The 20,636-nt window shown below is 39.4% G+C and overlaps 1 non-coding gene across 1 annotated transcript; it reads right to left on the bottom strand.

The window, feature by feature from the left end:
* Positions 1-5,497: 5,497 nt before the first annotated feature.
* Positions 5,498-5,605, bottom strand: LOC112766583 (small nucleolar RNA R71). The gene has a single exon (XR_003184436.1). It is a non-coding gene; the product is annotated as a small nucleolar RNA R71 (small nucleolar RNA).
* Between the last annotated feature and the right edge of the window lie 15,031 nt (positions 5,606-20,636).

The raw sequence follows: 20,636 nt of genomic DNA, 5'->3' as shown, positions 1-20,636 counted from the left end.
AAGAATGAATTCTAGTGTTTCAAGGTGATGTTCTTATCATCACCAAAGCTGATTGATCTTCATCAGTTTAGCTCTTGAATGCAATGTTCTGCTGAAGCTTGGCTGACCATGTCTAATTCCTTTAGACTGAAGTTTTAGACTAACATTGTATGATTCCTGGAATTCTCATTAAGAACTTTGATACCTTTTTCCACTTAATTTTCGAAAAACACAAAAAATCAAAAAAATCATAAAATCCAAAAATTTCTTGTTTGAGTCTAGTGTCTCATCTTAAGTTTGGTGTCAATTGCATGCATTCATTCATGTGTCTTAAGGATTTTCAAGTAGTTCTTGATGATTTCTTACTCTAATCTTTGAATTCTCTTGACTTGAGTATTTGTGTGTCTCATATGCATTCTCATTAGTGTCAGTAGTATACAAACTGCTAAGTTTGGTGTCTTGCATGCATTGTTATTTGATTCTTGTTGCATTTTGACTTTTCCTTATTATTAAAAATCCAAAATTATTTTAATTTGTGTCTTCTCAAGTCAATTATACAGAGAATTGAAGATTCAGAACATACAGCAGAGGAATTATACAGAAAAAGCTGGGCGTTCAAAACGCCCAGTGAAGAAGGACAGACTGGCGTTTAAACGCCAGCCAGGGTACCTGGTTGGGCGTTTAACGCCCAAAAGGGTATAGTTTTGGGCGTTAAACGCCAGAATGTGCACCATTCTGGGCGTTTAACGCCAGGATGGCACAAGGGGGAAGATTCTGTTTTTCAATGCAATTTTTTTCAGTTTTCAAAGTTTTTCAAAATCAAATCTTTTTCAAATCATATCTTTTCAATCAAATCTCTTTCAAATTTAATTTCTTTCTTTTTTCAAAGATACTTGCTACCAATTAATGATTTGATTCAACATTTCAAGTATGTTGCCTTTTCTGTTGAGAAAGGTTTAATGTTTGAATCATATCTTTTCTTGTTAGCCAAGTTTTTAATTTTCAAAATCAAATCTTTTTAAAATGTTTTTCAAATCATATCTTCTCAATCACATCTTTTTAAAACCAATCATATTTTCTTAACCACATCTTTTTCAAAATAATTTTCAATCAAATCTTTTTGATTTCTAATTTCAAAATCTTTTTCAAACAAAACACTTCACTTCTTTCTCACTTTCATTTTCGAAAATTAAGTAATGTTTTTCAAAAATGTTTTCAAAATTTTCACTTAATTTTCGAAAATCACTTCCCTTCTTCTCACATCCTTCTATTTATGAACTAACACTATTCCTTAATGCAAAATTCGAACTCCATCTCTTGTGATAAGTTCGAATTTTCTACTTCTGTCTTCTACTCTTCTTTTCCTCTGACACTTCAAGGAATCTCTATACTGTGACATAGAGGATTCCACATTTTCTTGTTCTCTTCTCTTTCTTATGAGCAGGAGCAAAGACAAGGGCATTCTTGTTAAGGCTGATCCTAAACCTGAAAGGACCTTGAAGAGAAAGCTAAGAGAAGCCAAAGCACAACTCTCTTTAGAGGACTGATGAGCGGATAATTTGTATGCTTTTTGGCATTGTTTTTAGTATGTTTTTGGTATGATATAGTTAGTTTTTAGTATATTTTTATTAGTTTTTAGTTAAAATTCACTTTTCTGGACTTTACTATGAGTTTGTGTGTTTTTTTGTGATTTCAGGTATTTTCTGGCTGAAATTGAGGGACCTGAGCAAAAATCTGATTCAGAGACCAAAAAGGACTGCAGATGCTGTTGGATTCTGACCTCCCTGCACTCAAAGTGGATTTTCTGGAGCTACAGAAGCTCAATTGGCGCGCTCTCAACGGCGTTGGAAAGTAGACATCCTGGGCTTTCCAGAAATATATGATAGTCCATACTTTGCCCAAGATTTGATGGCCCAAACCGGCGTTCAAATTCACCTCAAGAAATCCCAGCGTTAAACGCTGGAACTGGCACCCAAATGGGAGTTAAACGCCCAAACTGGCACTAAAGCTGGCGTTTAACTCCAAGAAGAGTCTCTACACGAAAAAGCTTCATTGCTCAGCCCAAGCACACACCAAGTGGGCCCGGAAGTGGATTTTTATGTCATTTACTCATCTCTGTAAACCCTAGGCTACTAGTTTCCTATAAGTAGGACCTTTTACTATTGTATTTTTCATCTTTGGACATCTAGTTCTTAGATCATGATAGAGGAGACTTTGGTAGCTATCTTCATTTTTATGCTATCTTAGATCACTGGGAGGCTGGCCATTCGGCCATGCCTAGACCTCATGCTTATGTATTTTCAACGGTGGAGCTTCTACACACCATAGATTAAGGTGTGGAGCTCTGCTGTACCTCGAGTATTAATGCAATTACTATTGTTCTTCCATTCAATTCCGCTTGTTCTTTATCCAAGATATCACTTGTTCTTCAACCTGATGAATGTGATGATCCGTGACACTCATCATCATTCTCACCTACGAACAAGGTGACTGACAACCACTTCTGTTCTACAAGCAACCAAGGCTCTAGTGAATATCTCTTGGATTCTTTAACCGGAATCTTCGTGGTATAGGCGAGAACTGATGGCAGCATTCAAGAGAATCCGGAAGGTCTAACCTTGTCTGTGGTATTCTGAGTAGGATTCAATGACTGAATGATTGTGACGTGCTTCAAACTCCTGAGGGCGGGGCGTTAGTGACAGACGCAAAAGAATCACTGGATTCTATTCCGGCCTGATTGAGAACCGACAGATGAATTCCGCTATGCTGTGACAGAGCATATGCAATCGCTTTCACTGAGAGGATGGGAGGTAGCCACTGAAAACAGTGAAACCCTTGCTTAAGCTTGCCATGGAAAGGAGTAAGAAGGATTGGATGAAGACAGTAGGAAAGCAGAGAGACGGAAGGGAAGGCATCTTCATGCGCTTATCTGAAGTTCCTACCAATGAATTACATAAGTATCTCTATCTTTACCTTTGTGTTATTTTCGTTCATCACCATTACCATTTGAGTTTGCCTGACTAAGATTTACAAGATGACCATAGCTTGCTTCAATACTAACAATCTCCGTGGGATCGACCCTTACTCGCGTAAGGTTTATTACTTGGACGACCCAGTGCACTTGCTGGTTAGTTGTGCGAAGTTGTGTAATGCCATGGTATTGAACTACCAAGTTTTTGGGGTTCATGACCGGGGATTATGAGAGTTGTGAAAAGTATTGTTCACAATTTCGCGCACCAAGTTTTTGGCGCCGTTGCCGGGGATTGTTCAAGTTTTGAGCAAGCTTTTGGTAACATCAGTGCCAAGATCCGGCAACAACACCAAGTTTTTGGCGTTATTGCCAGGGATTGTTCAAGTTTGGACAACTGACGGTTCATCTTGTTGCTTAGATTAGGTATTTTTTTTCGAAATTCTTGAAGATGAGTTCTAGAGTTTCATGATGATTTGTTGAAATCTGGCTGGCTGAGAAGCCATGTCTAATTTCATTGGACCAAGGTTTCAACTTATCACCACAAGAGCTTGTTGATTCTTATCAATCTTGCTTTTGGAGCAGTGATCTGCTAAGGCTTGGCTTGCCTCTGGCCATGTCTAGTGTTTTGGACCGAAGCTTTCTTTGAAAGCTTGGCTGGCTGTGAAGCCATGTCTAATTCCTGGACCGAAGTCTTAGACTAGCATTGCACTGATTCCTGGAATTCTCATTAAGAATTTTGATACCTTTTTCCACTTGATTTTCGAAAAAAAAAAACACAAAAAAATCAAAAAAATCATAAAATCCAAAAATATTTCTTGTTTGAGTCTAGTGTCTCATATTAAGTTTGGTGTTAATTGCATGTTTATGTTCTAATTGCATGCATTCATATGTCTAAATGATCTTCAAGATGTTCTTGATGATTTACTTGCTCTGATCTTTGAATTCTATTGACTTGAGTGTCTTGTGTGTCTCATTTGCATTTTCATTTTGTTAATGTCAGTAGTATACAAACTACTAAGTTTGGTGTCTTGCATGCATTGTTATTTGATTCTTGTTGCATTTTGGTTTGTCCTTATTATTAAAAATCCAAAAATATTTTTAATTTGTGTCTTTTCAAGTCAATAATACAGAGAATTGAAGATTCAGAACATACAGCAGAGGAATTGCACAGAAAAAGCTGGGCGTTCAAAACGCCCAGTGAAGAAGGACAGACTGGCGTTTAAACGCTAGCCAGGGTACCTGGTTGGGCGTTTAACGCCCAAAAGGGTAGCATTTTGGGCGTTAAACGCCAGAATGTGCACCATTCTGGGCGTTTAACGCCAGGATGGCTAGAAGGGAAGATTTTGTTTTCAAATCAAATTTTTTCTAAGTTTTCAAAATCTTTTCAAAATCAAATCTTTTTCAAATCAATTTTTCAATCAAATCTTTTTCAAAAATCAATTTCTTTCCATTTTTAAAGATACTTACTATCAATTGATGATTTGATTCAACATTTCAAGTATGTTACCTTTTCTGTTGAGAAAGGTTTAATGTTTGAATCATATCTTTTCTTGTTAGTCAAGTTTTTAATTTTCAAATCAAATCTTTTTAAAATGTTTTTCAAATCATATCTTCTCAATCACATTTTTTTAAAACAATCATATCTTCTTAACCACATCTTTTTCAAAATAGTTTTCAATCAAATCTTTTTTATTTCTAATTTCAAAATCTTTTTCAAAAATCACTTGATTTCTTTTCCATTTTCATTTTCGAAAATTAAGTAATATTTTTCAAAAATGTTTTCAAAATTTTTCACTTAATTTTCGAAAAATTACTTCCCTCCTTCTCACATCCTTCTATTTATGGACTAACACTATCCCTTAATGCAAAATTCGAACTCCATCATCTTTGTTAAGTTCGAATTTTACACTTCTGTCTTCTACTCCTCTTTTCCTCTGACACATAAAGGAATCTCTATACTGTGACATAGAGGATTCCACATTCTCTTGTTCCCTTCTCTTTCTTATGAGCAGGAGCAAAGACAAAGGCATTCTTGTTGAGGCTGATCCTGAACCTGAAAGGACCTTGAAGAGAAAGCTCAGAGAAGCCAAAGCACAACTCTCTTTAGAGCACCTGAACGAATTCTTCAAAGAAGAAGAACTCATGGCAGCCGAAAACAACAACAATGCCAACAATGTAAGGAAGGTGCTGGGTGACTTTACTGCACCTACTCCCGACTTCTATGGGAGAAGCATCTCTATCCCTGCCATTGGAGCTAACAACTTTGAGCTTAAGCCTCAATTAGTTTCTCTAATGCAACAGAATTGCAAGTTCCATGGACTTCCATTGGAAGATCCTCATCAGTTTTTAGCTGAATTCTTGCAAATCTGTGACACTGTCAAGACTAATGGGGTTGACCCTGAGGTCTACAGACTTATGCTATTCCCTTTTGCTATAAGAGACAGAGCTAGAACATGGTTGGACTCACAACCTAAAGAAAGCCTGGACTCTTGGGAAAAGCTAGTCAATGCCTTCTTGGCAAAGTTCTTTCCACCTCAAAAATTGAGTAAGCTTAGAGTGGAAGTCCAAACCTTCAGACAGAAGGAAGGAGAATCCCTCTATGAAGCTTGGGAAAGATACAAACAATTAATCAGAAAGTGTCCTTCTGATATGCTTTCTGAATGGAGCATCATAGGTATTTTCTATGATGGTCTCTCTGAACTGTCCAAGATGTCTTTGGATAGCTCTTCTGGAGGATCTCTTCATCTGAAGAAGACGCCTGCAGAGGCTCAAGAACTGATTGAAATGGTTGCAAATAACCAACTCATGTACACTTCTGAAAGAAATCCTGTGAACAATGGGACTAGTCAGAAGAAAGGAGTTCTTGAGATTGACACTCTGAATGCCATTTTGGCTCAGAACAAAATATTGACCCAACAAGTCAATATGATTTCTCAAAGTCTGTCTGGAATGCAAAATGCACCAAGCAGTACTAAGGAGGCTTCATCTGAGGAAGAAGCTTATGATCCTGAGAACCCTTCAATAGAAGAGGTGAATTACATGGGAGAACCCTATGGAAACACCTACAATCCTTCATGGAGGAATCATCCAAATCTTTCATGGAAGGATCAACAGAGACCTCAACAAGGTTTCAATAACAATAAAGGTGGAAGACGCAGGTTTAGCAACAGCAAGCCTTTTCCATCATCTTCTTAGCAACAGACAGAGAGCTCTAAGCAGAATACCTCTGACTTAGCAACAATGGTCTCTGATCTAATCAAAACCACTCAAAGTTTCATGACTGAAACTGATGTGTGGAAAACGATCCAACACAAAACTCACCGGCAAGTGTACCGGGTCGCATCAAGTAATAATAACTCACATGAGTGAGGTCGATCCCACAGGGATTGAAGGATTGAGCAATTTTAGTTTAGTGGGTGATTTAGTCAAGCGAATCAAGTTTTGATTGAGTGATTTGTGTTTGACAGGAAGTAAATGACAGTAAATATAAAGGGGGAAGGGAGAAATGCAGTAAAATAAAGAACAGAAAAGTAAAATTGCAGAAACTTAAAGAACAAGAAAGTAAATGACTGAAACTTAAAGTGCAAGAAACTTAAATTGCAGTAACTTAAATGGCAAGAAAGATAAATGGCTTGAATATAAAAGGGAATTGAGGAATGGGATTGCAAGATCTAAACAAAGCAGAAGCAAATTGCAGCAATTGATAGAGCAGAAATTGAATTAGAATCAATAAGCATTCAAACAGAAAGGAACTAAAATGTAGCAGAGGTTCACAAAAGAACCCAGAGTGAATTATGATCTCAGGATCCCAAGGGCTTAGGTAGCAGAGCCTAAAACCCAATTTCCTTCCCAGATCTGAATTATCTAAGCAATTGACAGAAAATTAAAGAAGAAATAATAGGAGAACAGAATTGGAATTGAATTATGCAGTAAACAAAGTGCAAAGAGTTTGAATGGGAATTGGGACAGAATTTCCCCAATTTCACACACCCAAGACTCAGAAAAAGAGGAGTAGAATTGCCCAAAGGAAATGAGGAAGGAGATCAATCAATTCTCCCTCGATCCTCTTAATGCTCGGACAAGTCTTCTCAAGAAAGCTCAAAAAAAGTGAAATTCAAAAGCTCCAAAATAAAAGTAAGAATTCAAAGCTCAAAGTAAAGGTTCCTAATTACATCAAACTAACTCCTATTTATACACTTTCTATTCTTGGATAATGGGATTTGGATGGGCTTTTGAATTGGTGAAGAAATGAATTCAAATCAATTTTTAATTTGAATTTTGGCCCAAAAAAATCACTCCCAGGAGGCTGCCCTGCCCTTATGGAGGGCAGGGCAGAGAATTGATGCATGGTGCACAAACTTGGTGCGGCCTTGGTGCAAGTTGGTGCTGCGTGGTGCGCGTTTGGCACGAGTTTGGTGCGCCAGAGGCTGCCCTGCCCGCGCCAAGGGCAGGGCGGGAAAGTTTGGTGCGCCAGGGTCGAGGCGTGTGTGCAGATGGTGCTGCCAGGAAGAAATTTTGGTGCGCCAGGGACAAGCGTGGTGCGCCAGGAATGCCAGACGCTGCCCTGCCCGCGCCAAGGGTAGGGCAGGAACGGTTTGGTGCGCCAGGGGGCGTTGTGCGTGCGGTTGGTGCTGCCAGGGGGCGTTGTGCGCGCGGTTGGTGCTGCCAGGGAGCAAAGTTGGTGCGCCAGAATTTTTTGTGTGGTGCACAAGTCCAATTGCTGCCCTGCCCGCGCCAAGGGCAGGGCAAGGTTCCTTCCTTCAAGTCTCGGGTTCGAACCTGGGAGAGTGCAAACACGCTATTTCTTTCTTGGCTTCTTGGCACGGTAGTGGGTCTCAAGGCTTGGCTTCCTCATGGTTCTTTGTTCGAACCTTGTGGCATGCATGGGTGACCCTTTTTTTTTCTTGATTTCTTTCCTTGAGGTGCCCGATTCTGCTCTCCACAAGGGCAGGGCAGAGTTTGCTTCTCTTGGCTCCAAGGCACCATTTTGTGCTCTGCCCTTGGAGTGGGTAGGGCAGAGTTGCCTTCCTTGGCTTGGTCACTTAATGCTGCCCTCCTAGAGGGCATTCTGCTCTTGTGGAGGGCAATGTTGGTTCCCCCATTGCAATGCGGCACGCTTCTTTCCTCTTTGGCCACGCTTTCCTTTTCTTGAGCTACACTTTTTATGCCACGCTTTTTCTTTTCTTTTCTTTTCTTCACCTATAATAAACCAAACAACCACTCAAAGTATCACTAAATTCAAGAGGCTTATAAATCAATTAAAATTCAATTAAAATGAGCTCAAACCTCATGGATTAACATTAAATTCATGGTGGTTGCTTGATTTAAAGAAGTTATGCATTTTCACTCCAAATCACTTACTTAGGATGCAAGAAAGTGCATAAATGCTACCTAAACAAGTGAAATTAGCTTGAAAAATGGGTATATGATGACTTGTCATCACAACACCAAACTTAAACCTTGCTTGTCCCCAAGCAAGCATCAAAACTAAGAGAAAATGGAATGAATAATAAAAGAATGCATATCCTTATTATGCAGATAGCAGAACTTGATCTATGGGGCATTTATGCAGACAATGACAACTCATTTATTGCTGCTGCTGCATAATACACATTTTGCATCAAAGGTTTGCTAAACTTGCTGTTATAAGACTCACTTTTTACTCACTCCCTTGCTAACTTTTCTTGGCTTACAAAGCTTAAACAAGCTTATTATTCTTTTATAGGTTGGGTGTCAAATGATGCAGCATAGCCTTTGGCTTTATTTTCTTTTCTTTTTGCTCAACATCTTTCCACCACAGACACTTAGCTCACTAATTCTTCCTAGGATCATTGATGCCCAGCATCTCTTTGGATCACTAAGTGCTTTGTATCTAAGTTGCTCTTTATTGTGGATTTTCGATTGGCCATCCCAAATCAGTTGATCTAAGTGACCGGGTTTCAAAATACCCCTTAGAATTTACTCATCCAAGCAGATCTCAGTACAAGAACACCACAGGCATTTGTCCTAAGGTTCAAACCATTGGTGTCCAACCTTTATTCTTTGTTTTTCTTGCCATTTTGGCTTTTTCTTTCTTTCTTTTCTTTCTGTTTTTTTGTTACCAAGGGTGTTTCATTATTGATAGGAGTTTTTATAACAGCAAGCTAACTCACAATTAGATGAAAATGATATTATGCAACACTTATTTCATGAGTTATGCATTTAATCAAACACATATGCCACCACCAACTTCCATTCATACTCATGCAACATTGGATATTTTACTTTTCAATTCAAACCAAACTCTTTTATTTAGGCATATGGGAAACAAAGCAATATTTAAAGCTAAGTGATGGATACAAGCATGCATACTTATCATTTTTCAAGCTAATTATTAACTAACTACAATGAAAAGCAAAGAACAGAAAATGCATAAAGTAAAAGAAACAAATGAAGGAGGCATATCATGTTTCAGACATGCATCTCCTTATTAGAGACATGAAAGAGGAAGTATGAAAGAACTTTGCCACCTTCTAATGGTCATGGCTGCTGCTTGATTCTCCCTTCTTCTTCTTTCTTTTCCCTGTCTTGGAGTAGTCTCGGATCTCTTCACTAGGACATCTTCTAGCCCAAACAGAATCTATGAGTCCTTTGAGCCCAAAAGTTTCCAATGTGTTAAAGGTTGACTCAGTGTATTGACGAGATTTTGCTTGTTGCTTGGCTAAGAATTCAGGGCATTGATCAAATGGCTTGATCTCAGGATTGAGTGTTGGCAGATTGTGGGTCAAGTACTCCAACCTTGCTTGCATGTTTTCATCATACTCCATTCTTTGTACGTGTCTAACTTCTCCCAAGGTATGATGAACATTCTTCCATTGATACAGGTTGTGACTATACTCCTCTGCTTTAGCTTGACTAAAATACAGCTTATCATATGATTCCTTGAATTCTTTGTATTGCTCTTTTTGCCCTTCAAGGATCTGTGCTTGAAATTCTTGCTGCTGAGTCATCATTTGTTGTTGCCATCTCTCTTGTTTCTCCTCCATTTGATGCTGCCAAGCTTCTCGTTCTTCTTTTTCTTTCAAGAATTGCTCCATGAATTCAGGATGGGGCTCTAGATATTTCTCTTGGCCCTCTTGATTTTGGCCTTGTTCGGCCTGCATAAGTTGGTTTTGACCTTGTTGAGCCTGCATGAGCTGCTGAGATAATTCATCAATTGATCTTTGCAATTGGCTCATATCAATGGCATCATAAGCTTGATTTCGTCCTTCCTCTCTTTGTGCTCTCCTTTGTCTAGGAGCTACTACCCCTTCTTGATCTTCTTCTTCATTAATTCCCTCCATGCTCTTCTTGGTAATTCCTTTTCCTACTTTCACCTTTGTTGTGTCCTCATCTTCAAAGATTACATTAGCTCTGTTACATAGCCGTAGGATGGTGTTTGGATGTCCAAGACCTTTTGACTTGCTTGTGCTATCGGCCATTTCTTGAATACTGTCGGCTATGAGTTGTGCAACATTGATCTCACCTCCATGCAAGATGCAGTGTGTCAATAGTGCTCGTTTGATTGTGACCCAAGAGGCATTTCCAGTAGGAAGGATAGATCTCCTCACTATTTCAAACCATCCTTTAGCCACAGGAGTAAGATTTATCCTCCTTATGTGACTTGGAACCCCCTTTGAATCTCTTTCCCAATCTGTATTTTCCATGCATATCCCTTGCAGGATCTCATCAGGATTATTCTCCCATTGCAATCTATCCTCATAACTAAGCTCTGGATAGGTTATGGTTCTCAACTTGAGAGCTCTTGTGATGGCAGCTGGGCTAAAACTCACTTCAACCCCTCTGACATAGCTTGTGTAAGGAGCACTATTTTTGTTTTCTTTGGCAGCATTTGCATAGAACTCCCTAATCATTACTGCACTGATGTCAGTCAGAGGAGCACACAAGAGTTCCCACCTTCTTTCTCTAGTAATCTGCCTCATAATGGGGTATTCTCCTTCCCTCAAATCAAGGCCTTTTTCATAGATAACATTCTTTGCCACCATAAACTTATGATATCTCCCTTCATGGAATTGGGATCTAAACTTGCGTGCATCAAACTGTGGAGGTTCGGTCACCATAGGTTCTTTCCCGGGCCTTCTTTTTGAGCTTGAAGAAGCCATTGAAATTGAAATGAAAAGGAATAGGAAGTAAGAATAGAAGAAATATGTGTTGTGTTTGGGGTGAATCTTGGTTCGGTTGTGATGTGTGAGATGAGGAGATTATGTTAGTTTTTGGAAGTGGAAGAGAATATGGTTTTAATATGAAAGTGGCTTGGATAAAAGAAAGTGTATGCCGTGTTGATGCAACGGCTATTTATAGGCCATGTTTCCAAACTTTTCAACAAAACCACAATGAATGAATGAGGAGGGGACCGTGAGTGTTCATGAAGGGCTGAGATTGGTTTGTTCATTCAAAGAATGCATGAGATGGACGGCTTGCATGCATGGTTAAGGCTTGACGAGGATCATCCTCCTATTGGCTGCATGCACTTCGGTGTCCAATGTTGCATGCATGCAAATTTTGTTCCCTATGAGCACGTTCTCCTAGGCACATGTGATCTCCCTTACATAGCTTCTCCTAGCTGTGGCCCCTCCTTGAGCTTGTCTTAATCTTTTTCTTCTACATAAATCAAAACAGCAAGATAAGAATATAATATAACTGTCGCAAACTTATTTGCAATAATAAAATAGATTGTTTTGGTTTGTTTAATAGTTATTAAAATTTTTTGTGATCAATTGTGTCCTTAAAAAAATGTTAAAAGTTGGTGAACACCAAACTTATCTTTTATTAAGGGGATGGCTTAACAATGCAAACCATTTTCACAATTGATGCATTTTTTTTAAAAACAAATTGATATATGATCCCTTATCTGTTATGGTTTTGAGTCCATGCTTAGAAAATGATCTTCTGAACCTTGTTGCATATATAGACACCAGACTTAGTGTTTGGTCACATGCTTTATCAAAAGACTTATGCATATGCTCTAAAAGACAATCCTCTTTTTTGAACAATGAACTTGGGTGTACCTTAAGGTACACCAAACTTAGAAGTTTGCCATGTGCTTCAAAATGACATATGCATTTACCAGGCATGAAAATTCAAAACCATATTTAGAAGAATCATAGCTTATTAAATAAAAGATAAAAGACAGAAATCTTAAACCATGGGTTGCCTCCCATGAAGCGCTCTTTTATTGTCATTAGCTTGACATTGACCTCCCTTTAAGGTGGTTGATGTTGGTGATGTCTCAATTTGTCACCTCTCACTGTCAGCTTCCTCTGTGTGCTTTGATGCTCAATTTTCATATGCTCAAGAGAAAGAATTTGGTTGACAGTGTAATAATTTTCTGCTCCCTGCTGTTGGTATATTAATTGCACCTTATCACCCTTAGAGAATCCTTCAGTTGGGATTTTCTTGTTCTTCCACCCTTTGTGAACCTTTTTCTTGCTCTTCATCTTTTTCTTGCTTGTTGGTCTTCCTTTCTTGACAGTTTCTTGAGTTGTGATGCCTTCCTTCTTGCTAATCACCCCTGCTTCCTTGTGAATCCCCTTTTCTTCTTGTATCTGTTTGTTTATCTGTTTCACTTCCTTTTCAGTTGATTACTTTGGAAGGAGATCATCACTCATTTTGCTTGTTTCTTCATCCATTTGTAATTCTGGGAAGACTTTCAGGATGATGCTCTCCTCATGCATCCTGAGGGTTAACTCTCCTTGCTCTATGTCCACAATAGCTCTAGCGGTGGCCAAAAATGGTCGGCCAAGTATTATGGAGTCACTTCCATGTTCTGAAGAATCCAGAATCACAAAATCTGCTGGATAGATGAACTTGCCAACCTTAACTAAAAGGTTCTCAATCAGCCCCTTAGGATAGACTATTGATTGATCCACCAATTCCAAAGTCATCTCTGTTGGTTTCACCGCCTCTATGCCAAGCTTTTTCACTAGAGAATATGGGATTAGATTTATGCTTGCTCCTAGATCGCACATCCCTTTATTAATGAATAGGTTTCCAATAGTGCATGGTAAGAAGAAACCTCCAGGGTCTTCAAGCTTGGGAGGGAGTCCCTTTTTAATGAGGGCACTGCATTCTTCACTGAGCATCACAGTTTCCTTCTCATTCCAATCTCTTTTCTTGTTGATGAGTTCTTTTAAGAACTTGGCATATAAAGGCATCTGCTCCAAAGCCTCTGCCAAAGGTATATTGATTTCCAACTTCTTGAAAGTCTCAAGAAATTTGTGGAAGTGCTGATCCTTTGTTTCCTTGTGAAATCTCTGTGGATAAGGTAGTGGTGGAGTTGAGCTCTTCTCCTCTTGATGCTGTTTTGGAATTGGTTCTTCCATGATTTTCTTTCCTTTCTTTAAATTCTGTGGCTTGTTGTATTCCTCTGTGAGCTTTTCTGGAGCATTCTTGCTTATCTTTTCTTTGTTGGTGGTTTCATCATTCTTTGTTGGCTTAGTGTCATTCTCCATAAGCTTCCTTGTTGCTCCTTGGCTACCATCTGTTAACACTCTTCCACTTCTTAGTTGCACAACCTTGCATTCTTCCTTTGGGTTGGGAATGGTGTCACTAGGTAGTGAACTTGATGGCTTCTCAACAGAGATCTTCTTGGAGATTTGTCCAATCTGCCTCTCTAGGTTCTTCATGGAGGCTTCTTGATTCTTGGTTGTTAATTCTTGGCTCTTCATTAGTTTTTCCATGAGTAGCTCTAGATTGGTGATTCTCTGTGAGTCTTGTGTGATGGGTTGGTTTTGGGGTGTTGATGGGTGAAGATAAGTGTTTTGGTTAGTTGGGTGGTTATTGGGTGGGTATTGGTTAGAATTTGGGTAGTTATTTTGTGGTTTTCTGTATGAGTTTTGGTTAGTGTTTGGCTGGGAGTTATGGTTTGTGTTTTTCCAATTGTTTTGGCCTGTGTTTCTTTGCCATGGTTGTTGGTTTTGGGTATGGTTGTCTCCCCATCTGAGGTTGGGATGGTTCTTCCAAGATGGATTGTAGGTATCACCATAGATTTCATTTGTTCTAGGATTTTGGTTGTGCATGTATTGGACTTGCTCTTGTTGTTGCTCTTCTTGAGTTTCTTCATTTTGCACCCAAGTGGTTGGAGGTTGGCTTGTGGTGCTCACTGCTGCCACTTGCAAGCCATCAATTCTCTTAGCCATTTGTTCAAATTCTTGTTGAATCTGCTGCTGCATCATCTTGTTTTGAGCTAGAATTGAATCAACTCCTTCCAACTCCATGACTCCTCTTCTCTGTGATGGTTGGCGTTGTCTTTGATGAGCAAAGAAATATTGGTTGTTGGCCACCATCTCAATGAGGTTTTGAGCTTCCTCTGTGGTCTTCATGAGTTGTAGAGAGCCTCCGGCAGAGTGATCAAGAGCTTCTTGAGCTTTAAGAGTGAGTCCTTCATAGAAGTTCTGTAACTTGTCCCACTCAGTGAACATCTCTGGTGGACATTTCCTCAATAGAGCCTTATATCTTTCCCATGCTTCATATAAGTTCTCGGCCTCCATTTGAGTGAATGTTTGAACCTCTGTCTTCAACCTTAGGACTCTTTGAGGGGGGTAGAATTTGACAAGAAACCTGCTCACCAAGTCATCCCAAGTGTTGATGCTTTCTTTTGGGAATGTCTCTAGCCATTGAGTGGCTTTATCTCTGAGAGAGAATGGGAAGAGTAGCAACTTGTAGCTATCAGGAGGCACACCATTTATCTTCACTGTGTCACAGATTCTTAAGAATGTGGACAGATGCTGATTTGGATCTTCCAAAGGCCCTCCTCCAAAAGAACAATTGTTTTGAACCAGAGTGATGAGTTGTGGCTTGAGTTCAAAATTGTTTGCATTGACATTGGGAGGAAGAATGCTACTCCCACAATGCCTAGCATTTGCAAATGTGTATGAAGCCAAAACTCTTCTCTGTTGTTGATTATTGTTGGCTCCTTCTCCTCCTGGTTGATCGGTATCTCCTTCCATGTCTTGGAATTCCTCCTCAGATTCTTCTTCTCCAACAATATACTTCCCTCTTTCAGCTCTTCTTATTCTCCGAAGAGTCCTTTGATCAATTTCAGAAATGATAGGAGAAGATCTTCCTATACCTGACATACAAACACACAACAATAAACACACAAACCCAGAAAGCCAATGAAACTTCAATCTATAGCTAGAATGAAGGTTTAGTTAGTTTAAGCAAAAATTCAAACAGTTAGTGTGTTAGTGAGAGTTAGAACAACAGAAAAGGAAAATGCTTAATCTAGATCTCCACTTCACTTAGTCATTGTCAATCTATTTCAATCCCCGGCAACGGCGCCAAAAACTTGATGTGTGGAAAACGATCCAACACAAAACTCACCGGCAAGTGTACCGGGTCGCATCAAGTAATAATAACTCACATGAGTGAGGTCGATCCCACAGGGATTGAAGGATTGAGCAATTTTAGTTTAGTGGGTGATTTAGTCAAGTGAATCAAGTTTTGATTGAGTGATTTGTGTTTGACAGGAAGTAAATGACAGTAAATATAAAGGGGGAAGGGAGAAATGCAGTAAAATAAAGAACAGAAAAGTAAAATTGCAGAAACTTAAAGAACAAGAAAGTAAATGACAGAAACTTAAAGTGCAAGAAACTTAAATTGCAGTAACTTAAATGGCAAGAAAGATAAATGGCTTGAATATAAAAGGGAATTGAGGAATGGGATTGCAAGATCTAAACAAAGCAGAAGCAAATTGCAGCAATTGATAGAGCAGAAATTGAATTAGAATCAATAAGCATTCAAACAGAAAGGAACTAAAATGTAGCAGAGGTTCACAAAAGAACCCAGAGTGAATTATGATCTCAGGATCCCAAGGGCTTAGGTAGCAGAGCCTAAAACCCAATTTCCTTCCCAGATCTGAATTATCTAAGCAATTGACAGAAAATTAAAGAAGAAATAATAGGAGAACAGAATTGGAATTGAATTATGCAGTAAACAAAGTGCAAAGAGTTTGAATGGGAATTGGGACAGAATTTCCCCAATTTCACACACCCAAGACTCAGAAAAAGAGGAGTAGAATTGCCCAAAGGAAATGAGGAAGGAGATCAATCAATTCTCCCTCGATCCTCTTAATGCTCGGACAAGTCTTCTCAAGAAAGCTCAAAAAAAGTGAAATTCAAAAGCTCCAAAATAAAAGTAAGAATTCAAAGCTCAAAGTAAAGGTTCCTAATTACATCAAACTAACTCCTATTTATACACTTTCTATTCTTGGATAATGGGATTTGGATGGGCTTTTGAATTGGTGAAGAAATGAATTCAAATCAATTTTTAATTTGAATTTTGGCCCAAAAAAAAATCACTCCCAGGAGGCTGCCCTGCCCTTATGGAGGGCAGGGCAGAGAATTGATGCATGGTGCATGGTGGACGAAATTGTGATTCCCTTTTTTCTTGTAATTGGATTTATAAAAGATGTATACTCTGAGGGCATTGTTTATTTCTTTCACAATCTCGTTCAACTAACCAGCAAGTGTACTGGGTCGTCCAAGTAATAACCTTACGTGAGTAAGGGTCGAATCCACAGAGATTGTTGGTATGAAGCAAGCTATGGTCACCTTGCAAATCTCAGTTAGGCAGATTTAAAATAGTTTATGGGTTTTCGAAAATAGAAATAATAAAAGGGATAAAGATACTTATGCAGATTCATTGGTTGGAATTTCAGATAAGCGGATAGAGATGCTGTAGAGCTCTTGGACACCTGCTCTCCTACTCCTTCTACTCAGTCCTTCTTACTCTTTTCCATGGCAAGCTTTGTATAGGGGTTCACCATCAACTGTGGCTACTTTCATTCCTCACGGGGAAATAACCTGTGCGACTGTCACTCGCACAGCTAACCAGTCTGGAGGCATCACCCATGGCTGATGGCTACATCCCATCCTCGCAGTGAAAACTATGCAAACGCACTCTGTCATAGTACGGCTAATCACCGGTTGGTTCCCGCTCCAACTGGAATAGAATCCCTCTTTTGCGTCTGTCACCAACACCCAGCAGGTTAAAGTTTGAAGCACGTCACGGTCACTCATGATCGGAATCCTACTCGGAACACCACAGACAAGGTTGGACTTTCCGGACTCCCAGGATCCTACTCGGAACACCACAGACAAGGTTGGACTTTCCGGATCCAGATGAATGCCGCCAACTATCTAACTTATACCACGAAGATTCTGTTGGGGAATCTAAGAGATACGCATTCAAGCTCTGTTGCATGTAGAACGGACATGGTTGTCAATCACGCGCATTCATAAGTGAGAATGATAATGAGGGTAATTTGACTCATCACATTCATCATGTTCTTGGGTACGAATGAATATCTTGGAATAAGAATAAGAGAGATTTGAATAAAAGAAGATAGAATTGCATTGATACTTGAGGTACAGCAGAGCTCCACACCCTTAATCTATGGTGTGCAGAAACTCCACCGTTGAAAATACATAAGCAAAGAGTTCAGGCATGGCCGAATGGCTAGCCCCTCTAAACGTGATCAATGATCCCCTAAGATGAAGAATAAAACAAAACTGAGATCAAAGATGAAACGTGGTCAAAAGACATCTAATACAATAGATAAATGTTCTATTTATAATAAACTAGCTCCTAGGGTTTACATGAGTAAGTAATTGATGCATAAATTCACTTCCGGGGCCCACTTGGTGTATGCTTGGGCTGAGCTTGATCATTCCACGAGCTAAGGCATATCTTGGAGTTGAACTCTGAGTTATGACGTGTTTTGGGCGTTCAACTCCGGATCATGACGTTTTTCTGGCGTTTAACTCCAGACAGCAGCGTGTACTTGGCGTTTAACGCCAAGTTACGTCGTCATTCTTCAAATAAAGTATGGACTATTATATATTGCTGGAAAGCCCTGGATGTCTACTTTCCAACGCCGTTGAGAGCGCGCCAATTGGAGTTCTGTAGCTCCAGAAAATCCATTTCGAGTGCAGGGAGGTCAGATTCCAACAGCATCAGCAGTCCTTTTGTCAGCCTTCTTCAGAGTTTTGCTCAAATCCCTCAATTTCAGTCAGAATTTACCTGAAATCACAGAAAAACACACAAACTCATAGTAAAGTCCAGAAATGTAAATTTAGCATAAAAACTAATGAAAACATCCCTAAAAGTAGCTTAAACTTACTAAACACTATATGAAAACAATGCCAAAAAGCGTATAAATTATCCGCTCATCACAACACCAAACTTAAATTGTTGCTTGTCCCCAAGCAACTGAAAATCAAATAGGATAAAAAGAAGAGAATATACTATAAAGTCCAAAATATCAATGAATATTAATTTAATTAGATGAGCGGGACTTGTAGCTTTTTTGCTTCTGAACAGTTTTGGCATCTCACTTTTTCCTTTGAAGTTTAGAGTGATTGGCTTCTCTAGGAACTTAGAATTTCAGATAGTGTTATTGACTTTCCTAGTTAGGCATGTTGATTCTTGAACACAGCTACTTTATGAGTCTTGGCTGTGGCCCTAAGCATTTTGTCTTCCAGTATTACCACCGGATACACAAATGCCACAGACACATAACTGGGTGAACCTTTTTAGATTGTGACTTAGCTTTGCTAAAGTCCCCAGTTAGTGGTGTCCAGAGCTCTTAAGCACACTCTTTAGCTTTGGATCACGACTTTAACCATTCAGTCTCAAGCTTTTCACTTGGACCTTCATGACACAAGCACATGGTTAGGGACAGCTTGATTTAGCCGCTTAGGCCTGGATTTAACTTCCTTGGGCCCTCCTATCCATTGATGCTCAAAGCCTTGGATCTTTGCTAAAATTTTCGCCACTTTTTTTTTCTGCTTTTTCTTGCTTCAAGAATCAAATTCATGATGTTTTTCAGATCATCAATAACATTTCTCTTTGTTCATCATTCTTTCAAGAACCAACAATTTTAACACTCATAAACAACAAGATCAAAAATATGCACTGTTCATTCATTCATTCAGAAAACAAAAATTATTGCCACCACATCAATATAATTAAATTAAATTCACTAATAATTTTGAAAATTATGTACTTCTTGTTCTTTTGAATTAAAATATTTTTCTTTTAAGAGAGGTGAAAGACTAATGGATTTTATTCATAGCTTTAAGGCATGGTTACACACTAATGATCATGAAGTAGAGACACAAAAACATAGATAAACATAACACTTAAAAACCGAAAACAGAAAGAAAATAAAGAACAAGGAATGAATCCACCTCTAGTGGCGTCTTCTTCTTGAAGGACCAATGATGTTCTTCAACTCTTCTATGTCCCTTCCTTGCCTTTGTTGCTCCTCCCTCATTGCTCTTTGATCTTCTCTTATTTCTTGGAGAGTGAGGGCGTGTTCATGGTGTTCCACCCTTAGTTGTTCCACATTATGGCTCAAGTCTTCTAAGGAGGTACTGAGTTGCTCCCAATAGTTGTTAGGAGGAAAGTGCATTCCATGAGGCATTTGTTGATGAACTTCCTCATGTTCTCCTTGGGGGCCGTGAGGAACTTCCCTTGTTAGCTCCATCCTTTTCTTGGTGATGGGCTTGTCTTCTTCAATGGAGACATCTCCATCTATGATAACTCCAGCTGAGTAGCATAAATGGCATATGAGGTGGGGGAAGGCTAGCCGTGCCATGTATGAAGGCTTGTCAGCTATTTTGTAGAGTTCATTGGCTATGACTTCATGAACCTCTACTTCCTCTCCAATCATGATGCTATGGATCATGATTGCCCGATCCACAGTAACTTCAGATCGGTTGCTTGTAGGGATGATGGATCTTTGGATGAACTCCAACCATCCTCTAGCTACAGGCTTGAGGTCCAGTCTTCTTAGTTGGACTGGTTTGCCTTTGGAGTCTACTCTCCATTGGGCGCCTTCCACACAAATGTCCATTAGGACTTGGTCCAACCTTTGATTGAAGTTGACCCTCCTTGTGTAGGGGCGTTCATCACCTTGCATCATGGGTAGATGAAACGCCAACCTCACATTTTCCGGACTGAAATCTAAGTATTTCCCCCGAACCATTGTGAGATAGTTCTTTGGATTCGGGTTCATACTTTGATCATGGTTCCTTGTGATCCATGCATTAGCATAGAACTCTTGAACCATCAATAATCCAACTTGTTGAATGGGGTTGGTTATGACTTCCCACCCTCTTCTTTGGATCTCATGTCGGATTTCCAGATACTCATTCTTTTTGAGCTTGAAGGGGACCTCAGAGATCACCCTCTTCTTTGCCACAACATCATAGAAGTGGTCTTGGTGGCTCTTGGAGATGAATCTCTCCTTTTCCCATGATTCGGAAGTGGAAGCTTTTGCCTTCCCTTTTCCTTTTCTTGAGGAAACTCCGGTCTTGGGTGCCATTGATGGTGAATGAAAAATAAAAAGCTAGGCTTTTTACCACACCAAACTTAAAATTTGCTCGTCCTCGAGCAAAAAGAAAAGAAGAGTAGAAGAAGAAGAAGAAGAGAATTTGGAAGAGAGGGAGAGAAGTGGGTTCGGCTATATGAGAGAAGAATGGGTAGTGATGTGTGAAAATGAAGAAGAAAGGAGAGGTATTTATAGGGAGGGGGGAGGGTTAGGTTTCGGCCAATTTGGGTGGGAATGGGTGGGAAATTGAATTTGAATGTAGTGGGGGTAGGTGGGGTTTATGGGGAAGAGGAGGTTGATGTGAATGGT

This window comes from Arachis hypogaea, chromosome 2 (assembly GCF_003086295.3).
Source record: "Arachis hypogaea cultivar Tifrunner chromosome 2, arahy.Tifrunner.gnm2.J5K5, whole genome shotgun sequence".
In the NCBI taxonomy this organism is placed as follows: domain Eukaryota; kingdom Viridiplantae; phylum Streptophyta; class Magnoliopsida; order Fabales; family Fabaceae; genus Arachis; species Arachis hypogaea.
This window is presented reverse-complemented; position numbering and strand designations above follow the sequence as displayed.